Source organism: Coenobita brevimanus, chromosome 12, assembly GCF_032717465.1.
Source record: "Coenobita brevimanus isolate Jiangsu-jjx chromosome 12, ASM3271746v2, whole genome shotgun sequence".
Taxonomy (NCBI): Eukaryota; Metazoa; Arthropoda; class Malacostraca; order Decapoda; family Coenobitidae; genus Coenobita; species Coenobita brevimanus.
In genome coordinates, this window is record NC_136965.1 from 11,863,995 (window position 1) to 11,874,713 (window position 10,719).

Genomic DNA, 10,719 nt, shown 5'->3' on the forward strand with positions numbered 1-10,719 from the left:
CGAGGATGAAATGGAGGGATGGGGTGGAGGGGTATATGAGAGAGGGGGGTGTGAGTTGGGAGCAGGGCAGTGAAATGGCGAGGGACATGGTGATATGGAGGCGATTTGTTTGTGGCCAACCCAAACGGGATTGAGGCGTCTGGCAATAGATAGATAGATAGAAATTTATCTAAGTCAGCCCTGATAAAATGAGAAAACCGGATAATGCTCAGTTAATGCAAGATATATTATTACAGATAAAAAATATTATTAATAATGGCTGACAGCAAAAACTCTACATTAATCACAAAAACCTTACCAGGCCTACGAATTAACACCTTATGCTATACAGTACAAGAAAAAAAAAAAATGTAATAACACTTATACTGAAATTACACAGCAGCTAGATGGTTGGAGACTTCCTGAGCACTCACAAAAATAATAACAACTGTACAGGGGAGGACAGAGATGTGAACAAAATGAGGAGTAGATCTAAGTGGCAATTAGTGCAGAGACTGAGCTTATTATACAGGGGCCGGCAGAGCTTGATACAACTTGTAAGAAGGACGTGCAAATGAAGCCATAGGGGACAAAGAGTTGACACTCCTGCTCTGAACAACAGAAAGAACGACTTACTCTACTATAAGGGGAAGAAGGGGGGAGTGAGGTAGAACACGTAAGCCTAGTCACTATGGAAGCCACGAGGCGAATCGTGATCAAACATGCAGCATACTGTACGTTAGAATTATACAAAGGATGATGAAATCATAGGCTATGTAACACCTCCCCACAAAAAAAAAAAAAAAAAATTACAAAGGAAATTTCTTATTACTCTAAAACAATCAGTCTAAAGTCTAGATAAGCAATCTGCAATAACATTTTCTTTCCCCTTGACATGTTGTATGTCTAATGAATACTCCTGAAGAAGTAGACTCCATCTTGTAAATTTCTGATTTTTATCTTTAAACTTACTAAGGAATTTCAGTGGGTTATGATCGGTATAAATGACTATGGGGTCAAAACCAGAACAAAAATAAAATGAAAAATGCTGTAAACCCAAAATCAAGGCCAAAAGCTCTTTCTCAATAGTTGAGTAGTTCTTTTGAGGTGGAGTGAACTTCTTACTGTAATAAGATACAGGGTGTTCAATACCCTGATCATCCTCTTGCAGCAAAACAGCCCCAGCTCCTGTATCACTTGCATCAACAGCCATCTTAAAAGGCTTAGCAAAATTTGGAGTAGCGAGCACTGGGTGACTTAATAGGATAGCTTTAAGTTTACTGAAAGAGGATTCACAGTTATCGGACCAGACAAATTTAACTCCCTTTTTCAGTAGGTCTGTAAGTGGTGATACAAAAATTGAAAAGTTAAGAACAAATCTCTTGTAATAACCTACCATTCCCAAAAATATCTGTAGCTCTTTCCTACTTTTAGGTCTGGGAAGATCACTTATAACCTGAACCTTAGCTCCTGGTGGTGCAACATGTCCATCACCAATTACTTACCCAAGGTACTGAACTTTAGCTTGACCAAACTCTCACTATGATAAATTAGCTACAAGATTAGCCTGAACCAAACGCTCAAGAAATTTAGTGACATGGCATAGGTGATCTTTCCAGTTGTCACTGAAGATTAATACATCATCAATATCAACAACACACCCTGCCAAACCCTCTGTCACAACATTCATGAGCTTCTGAAATGTGGCTGGTGCATTCTTCATACCATATGGCATTACAGAACATGCAAAAGTCTTTCCTAGTGTTACAAAACATGAGATCTCCCTAGCACGTTCAGTCAGAGGTACTTCCCAGTATCCCTTTAACAAATCAAACTTACTTATGTACCTAGCCTTTCCGATCTTGTCTACGCAATCTTCCACACGAAGGAGAGGGTAAGTGTCTGTTTTGGTTATCTGATGAACACGTCTGTAGTCGATGAAAAGCCGCTGTGACCCACCTGGCTTAGAGACTAGAGTGACAGGAGAACTCCACTCGCTCTGACAGGGCTCAATCATCTTGTGATCCAACAGGTAGCCAAGCTCCTTCTGGATGAGAGGAACTTTCACTGGGTTCACACGGTAAGGAGGCAGTTTAATTGGCTTTGTGTCTCCAACATCGACATCATGCATCAACACAGTGGTTCTTCCTGGAGTGGCACGGAACACTTGCGGGTACTCCTGCAGTAATGCCGAAAACTCCTGCCTTTCCTCGGGAGCTAGATGAGAAAGCTTAGTCTGGAGATTATTCATGATATCAGGATTCTTCCCCAAACTATCACTCAGGCTCATGCTGCATGGGAGAACTTCACTTGCAGACTCGGGGTGGAACAGCTACAGTGCAGACTGGGTTATTTTCGTCCCGCCTGTGATATAACTTCAGCATGTTGATGTGACAAAGTTGCTTGTTCTTTCTACGATCTGGTGTGGCGATGACATAGTTGACTTCACTGAGTTTCTTCTCCACGAAATAAGGACCACTAAACTTGGCTTGAGGAGGTTGCCCATGCACCGGTGGCAGAATCAAAATCTGATCTCCTGGCTGAAAGTGGCGTAACCTGGACTTCTTATCATACCAAGTCTTCATCTTCTCCTGAGCAGCTCCTAAATTCTCTCTCGCCAGCTGTAAAGCAATGGACAGCCATTCTTTGAACTTCATCACATACTCCAGCAGGTTGATGTCATCTTCCTCCGACAGCCAGCATTCCTTGAGTAGCTTAAGGGGTCTTCTTACTTCATGGACAAACAGTAGCTCAAAGGGTGAGAAGCCCAGCGATTCATTTGGAGATTCTCTTGCGGCAAATACAACGAATGGGAGACCATTATCCCAGTCTTTCCGATGTTCCAAACAGTATTTCCTGAGCATCGATTTGAGTGTTTGATGATATCTCTCCAATGCTCCTTGGGTCTGGGGATGGTAAGCTGAAGACGTGATCTGGGTGTTGCCCAACTCTTTCAGAGACTGCTTGAAAACATCTGACATGAAATTACTTCCCCGGTCTGACTGTACCTTCTTGGGCAGACCAAACTTGGTGAAGAACCCTAGCATTTCCTTAATCAAGTTCTTTGCTGAGATATTTCTAAGTGGAATGGCTTCAGGATAACGAGTAGCCATATCAATCAGGGTCAACACATAAGAAAATCCTGAAGAAGTCTTAGGAAGACGGCCCACAATATCCACCAACACACGGGTGAAAGGCGTCTCAAAAGGAGGAATGGGAACTAGAGGTGCAACCTTTTCGGTCTGATTACACTTCCCCACAACTTGACAGGTGTGACAAGACTTACAATACCAGGAAACATCTCTGAAGATACCTGGCCGGTAGAAGTGTTTCAAAATGCGTGCCACAGTCTTCCTCACTCCAAGGTGTCCTGCCAAACTGGAATAATGAGCCACTCTAATGATATCCTGCCTACAAACACGAGGGATGACAACTTGATGTACAACCTCCCATTCACAGTTGGCTGATGCTGTTGGGGGTCTCCACTTCTTCATAAGTACTCCTGACTTTATATAATAACAAGTAGAAGCACCAGCTGACTCCTCCTCACTGCAAGCAGAGTTAGCTAGACCTTTCAACTCAGGGTCAGCAACCTGCAACTCAACCAACTCTTGACGAGACAAGTTATCAACACTACAGGGTACTGCCTCATCTGGTGAGTGGTCCAAATTAGCAAGAAAAGTGTCAGCTAGGATAACATCATCATCATCATTATCCTCTAAGTCACCAGTAACTTTAGACTTAGCCCTAGTGATAGCACATGCAGAGAACACATCAGGGATATCACAATCCTGGGTCGCAGTCACCGGTTCACCAAACAACTTAGGAGCTGGACACACTTGACCTCCACCAATATCATTTCCAAGTAAGAAAGTTACACCTGACATTGGGAGTGTCTCAACCAACCCAACCATAACGGAACCATTAACAAAACCAGACTCTAAATTCACTCTGCACAGAGGGACAGAGAAGTAATCATTCACTACACCTTGTAAGATTACAGTTTCATCAAAGGAATTAACATTAGAGCCTAGAACACTGGTCAGCATAAGGGATTGGCAAGCACCCGTATCACAATATATTTTAACTGATTTCCTGTCATTACTGTCCAGAGGACTGACAAAACCATCAGACAGGAAATTAGCACATGAACTCTTGAGAGTGTCATCCACGTTACTGCTCAAAAGAGGAGCTTCATCATGAGAATTTAATTTATCCCTCAAAGCAGGTTCATTTAACTCGGTTAAAGAATTCTGGGAACTCTGAAGGGTGGACACTAGACCAATTGACTGAATATTTAAAGACTCCTTTTTCTTCACATCACGCTGTCTCCTGAAACATTTCTCCGTAGCATGACCAAGCTTGCTACAATAAGTACATTTACTTTTCTGAAATCTAGAGGTGGAGCTGGTATTTACTTCCTGAGAAACATCATCTTTATTCTCTTTCCTGTTACCCGTACTCTGGGTAGAGGCAACGTACTTACTCTCAGCTTTCTTTTTTTCTTTAGAATATCTCTTGTGAGTGAGAACATATTCATCAGCTAAAACTGCAGCATCAGACAAATTATCTATTCTTTTCTCATCAAGATATAGGCTTACATCTTTATTAATACACCTTTTGAAGTCCTCCAGCAAAATCATCTGCTTAAATTTACCAAAATCAGAATTTACGTTCTTAGAATTTAACCACTGCTCTAACAGATCTTCTTTGATTTTTGCATACTCAACATGGGATTGCTTATTTTGCTTATGAGTTGTCCAAAATTTCACTCTATAGGCTTCAGGAACAAGCTCATTGGCCTTAAGAATCAAGCTCTTAACTACATCATAATTATCAGATTGATCCTGAGGCAAAGATGCATAAGTTACTTGAGCTTTACCGGTGAGAACACTGTGTACCAGTACTGGCCAATACTTTTTGGGCCAATTAAAACCTTGTAGCTACCCTCTCAAACAACTGAAAATACTTTGTTAAATCAGATTCATTAAAAGAAGGGACAAGTTTAACATTTTTAGCCACATCAAAATCATCAGAGCTAGATGATCCAGTTCCACTTTGTTTCATGCGATACTCATGGTCTGCCTGAATCCTAGCAATATCAATTTGTGCCTGTGCCTCCTTAGAACGTGCCTGAAACTCAGCCTTCTTAGGACGAGCCTCCTGCAGGGCTAGCTGTAACTTAGCTGTTTCAATCTGCGTTTGCTCATCTGGAGGAGTTACATTAAACAAGTTTTCATTAATCATGTCAACAATTTGATCTTTAGAATGATAAGAGCGAACAGCAATTCCCAATTGTTGAGCAACAAGCTTAAGTTCATTCTTTGTTCTGTTTTCTACATCACACACATTTGACAAAAAATCTTTGGCTTCATCAAGCGTAGTAATAGTAGACATCATGAATAAATCACAGTCACAAAATATCAAGCAATATCCTTATGATAATATCCTGAATATCCTGATAAGAGGTCGCCAAATTTATGTTACGGAACAGAGAGAGATAATGAACACTTCAAGTGAGAATACTAAATCACTACTGTCCCGCAACGTTCCAGGTTCAAAACAAAAGAGTTAAGTAAAATTACAAGTTAAAGTTTAATGCTCAAACTAACAACTAAACATTCAGGATTCATAAGGATGATATAATGGCAAAAAACAGGTTAAATACATGGTTAACTGCAATAGCCTCTATTAACACGAAATTAGCAAGAGTAAATTTATCTAAGTCAGCTCTGATCAATTGAGAAAACCGGATAATGCTCAGTTAATGCAAGATATATTATTACAGATACAAAATATTATTAATAATGGCTGACAGCAAAAACTCTACATTAATCACAAAAACCTTACCAGGCCTACGAATTAACACCTTATGCTATACAGTACAAGAAAAAAAAAATGTAATAACATTTATACTCAAATTACACAGCAGCTAGATGGTTGGAGATTTCCTGAGCACTCACAAAAATAATAACAACTGTACAGGGGAGGACAGAGATGCGAACAAAATGAGGAGTAGATCTAAGTGGCAATTAATGCAGAGACTGAGCTCATTATATAGGGGCCGGCAGAGCTTGATACAACTTGTAAGAAGGAGGCGCAAATGAAGCCATAGCGGACAAAGAGTTGACACCCCTGCTCTGAGCAACAGAAAGAACGACTTCCTCTACTATAAGGGGAAGAAGGGGGGAGTGAGGTAGAACACGTAAGCCTAGTCACTATGGAAGCCACGAGGCGAATCGTGATCAAACATGCAGCATACTGTACGTTAGAATTATACAAAGGATGATGAAATCATAGGCTATGTAACAATATATATATATATATATATATATATATATATATATATTGAAAAATATTTAGATATGGATATACAAACAAATTATAGGGGGAAAATTGGGTGTACTGATAGAGGCTGACGTGTACCGTGAAAAAATAAGGCAATAAAGTATGTTAACACCACTGGTGATCATAAAAAACAGAGAGAGAGAGAGAACACCGGTGGGAGATAGGAGACAAAGACGGGGCTCGCTCAGGTCACCGCAGGGCATGTGAGGGTAAGGGATAAACGGACAAAGACGGGGCTGCCGGAAATCAAGTGTGCAGAGTGAATTGCACCTATTTCCTTTGTCTAATAAATCTACTTCCATACTCATGAGATGGGATTATAGAAGATGACTAACAGTCTGTTTTCGGATGAGGTCGAGGAAGCCCAATGTTCAAATATTGTGGGTGATGTACCAGGGTTGTCACTTTAGCGGGGTTAAGTTTCAGTTTTCCTGCATTCCTCGCATTCCTTTGACATTATAGTACGGAAGACATGGATATGGATGAAAGAGTTATGCTCAAGTCATATAGGCACACATACATATGGATTGGATAACAACTGGCTAAAATGCTGTCATTATTATACTGTGGTGGCTTATATAAGAGTGGTTTCAATAAAGCGGGGTCAAGGTTCAGGTAAATTATCCTGCATTCCTCAGATTCATTTGAAACTGTACAGTACTGAATGTAATAAGCATGGATATGAATTACAGGATTATGGTCAAGTCATATAGACACATAACTGTTTATGCGATAATAGCTAGCTGTAAATCGCGAAAAGGTTGAAGAGCCTCATTATACTTTTTTTTTTTTTTTTTTTTTTCACTGAAAGGCATATGGAAAACTATGGTTTGAATGTCTCATTTCCAAGGGCTGTGGTAGCTCAGTGGTAGACGACTGAATGACGACAAAGAGAGGTGGTTGGCTATGGAAATGCATCGACGGTGTTTCGTTTTATGAATAATTATTTTTTTTTTACAAACTCGTGTAATTTTGCCTAGGAAAATGACACGAGTTCATTTTCCTCGGGAAAATTACACGACTTTAAAGAACCTGAAATGTTTATATATATATATATATATATATATATATATATATATATATATATATATATATATATATATATATATATATATATGTATTATATATATATATATATATATATATATATATATATATATATATATATATATATATATATATATATATATAATTTCTTCTTATTATTTATTTATTTTTTATACAGACTCTCCTAGCCATAAAAATAACATAGAACAAAGCATGTATTGCAACAGTATGGTTGGAGGTAGAATATTTCCGTCACTGCTCGCAACATCCACCCTCCATCGTGACTGGCAGGTGACTAACCAGGGAGACGGTGAGTATGGGTTGACAGGTGTCGCTGTGATCTACAATCTGCCCCACTTTGGGAAGTAGGTCCAGGCCAGATGTGGGTGTATCGCACACACTCAGGAATGTCCAGATATGGGTGTTTCGAACCTTAAGGTTAAACAGCAAGCATCTGGTTGCTAGAGAGCGAGCCACAGGTAAACGAGTCTGAGTCTACCCACCACCCAGCTTCCTGCTCAGTGCTCGCAACTCGATAACAAGGGTGGTGGGGGAAAGCTTGGTGATGTGACTGATAACCTAACTTAACCTAACCTAGCTTAACTACCTAATAATTTAACCCAACCTAACCTAACTTAACGTGAGGTCCAGTAGGGAAATTGGGAAACGAAATCCACCTTTGAGTATGTTGAATTTCTTTCATTAAGCCGTAAACAATTGTAGGTACGGCTTAAGGAGTGTGAAGTTGATTCATTAGGGTACAATGGCTGCATTCACACACGGCATTTCCTTGGGCCCAATAAGGGGATGAGTGGGAGATGCTATAGCCGAAAAGATGGGCGAGTTCCTTCCAGATTTTGCTGGTGAATTCTGGCGCATTGTCTGAATGGATGCCCTGCAGGATACCAAAGTAAAGAAAAACATGTCAGACTAGGGCGTCAGCCACTGCGACAGCTTGGTGTTCTTTAGCAGGGCAGGTTACGGCGAACTTAGAGTAAGTGTCGATGAATGTAATCATGTACCTATAGCCCACTTTCAGGGGCAAAGGTCCCACTATTTCGAATGCCAAGAGTTGCCAAGGTTTGTGGGCGATAATACGCCCAGCTGGGCTGGTGGTACGCGTGATGTCCTTACCAAGGGCACATGCTCAGTAGGATTGGACAATCTCCTTGGCGAGGGTGGAGGGATTTGGCGTCCAATAGGCATCGTTGAAAACCTGTAGGAGTTTCTTCGTGCCCAGATGAATGCCGTTGTGGGTGTGCAGGTGCCGTAGGGCGTCTAGGGCGGCATCGGGGACCAGAATGATATGCCCAGATGGAGTTATCAGATAGTCGCCTTGGTGGTACAATTTTTTGAAGAGGGGCTGCGGGATTCAGGTTGGCCTGTCCTTCCAATGCCATTGTTGGAGGAGGTCGGCCCCTGGCTGGGCGGCGTTGATAGTTGGGAAAGGGCGTCCGCACTGGTGTGGAGTTTGCTGGGGCGGTACAAGATTTCATAGTTAAACTCCTCCAGAGTCTTGCACCACCTGAGGAGCTGGGGATTGTGGATGTCGAACTTTCGCAACCACTGGAGGGACTGGTGATCAGTGATGATGGTGACCTGGGTCCCGGCTAGGTACACCCGGAACTGCTCGAGTGCCCAGACAATACCCAGGAACTCTCTCTTGGTGGCGGCGTAATTCTTCTCCCCTGGATTTAAGGTATGACTGGCGCAGGTGATGATGTGTCTGTGGCCCTCTTGGACTTGCGTCAGCACGGCTCCGATTGCAATGAGGGAGACGTCTGTGTAGATCCGAAATGGAAGGGTGTAGTCAGGGAAAGCGACGACAGGGGTGGATACGAGCTTATCTTAAGTTATTGGAAGGCGGCTCATCTCGTCTGTCCAGATGAATGGCTCTCCCTTTCGGATCAGGTCGTGGAGGGGCTTGGCGATGTGCACGAATCCCTTCACAAAACGACAGTAGTAGGAAGTTAGGCCAAGGAATGCTCGGATTCCATGGACATCGCTGGGTAGGGGGATGTCTTTGATGGCGCGGAGTTTGTTGGGGTCGGGAGATATGCCAGCCTGGGAGATGACATGCCCCAGGAATGAGACGGTTCTGGCAGCCAGGACGCACTTGGAGGGCCAGAGTTTGAGGCCTGCCTGTCAGATTCGGGAAAAAACCCGACGGAGGCACTGCTGGTGGTTGGCCGAGGTCTGGCTGAACACGATGATGTCGTCCAAGTAAACCAGACAGATCTTCCACGTAAGGCCGCTGAGGACGGATTCCATGAGTCTCAAAAAGGTGGCAGGGGCATTACAGAGGCCGAAAGATAAAACATTAAATTCATAATGTTTCCCATTGCTTTTAGAAAACACAGTCTTGCCTCTGCCCTCTGGTCGCACCAGAACATCTCAGTACCCTGACTGGAGATCGAGAGTGGAGAACCAGGATGCTCCATATAGTGAGTCAAGGGAATCGTCTATTTGCGGGAGTGGAGTGGCGTCAACGCAGAACCGCATTGTGCCATCCTTTTTCTTCACGAGGACGATGGGGGAGGACCAAGGGCTGGAAGAGGGGGAGACAGCTCCAGCTTCAATCATCTCCTGCACCTGGCGGTCTTCCTCTTTCTTTTGCTTGGGGTTTTTCCACCAGGATGGCTGTCAGATTGGTAGGCCCGTCGTATGGATCTCGTGAGCTAGGTAGGTGGTATGTCCAATGTCGGCGGGTCCTGCCACAAATATGTCCTGGAAGTCCAGAAGAAGGTGGCGGAGTGTGTCGGATTGGTGGGCGGAGAGATGGTCGGGGATAGGGGGCAGAGGGGCGGGGGAGAAGGATGGGGAAGGGGCACAGGGCTCAGCTTCTTCCATCTCTCCGATAAGGAGCCCTTTAGGGAGGGTGAGGGGCGAGGGAGCAAAATTTGCAATCCGGACTACCGAGTGATGTGGGGGAAGGAAGGTTGGAGGCAGGAGGCAGGCTGAGAGGGTTCCGGGTGGAAGGAGGGGGGAGAATAGAACGGAGGTACAGACGTCGGAATAAGTCCATTTCCTTTTCCGTGTTTTTAACACTGCTCGATGGAGAGCTATCTCCTCCTCCTCCCTTCCTCATAGTCCCTCACTCCCACCCAACCCCCCCACTTTTCTCTTCGACCCCATAACCCCACCCGGTATCCTCCATTCTCGCTCACAGCCAGCTAGGGGTTTCTGTACTTCAAGCACCTCTCTAATTACGTGTAGTCCGAACAACTAATGAAGGAATAGTACAGTATATATCATAAACCAAGTTAGGAAAAGGTTTACTACACAGTGCGAGAGAGAGGGAGAGAGAGAGAGAGAGAGAGAGAGAGAGAGAGAGAGAAATCTGCA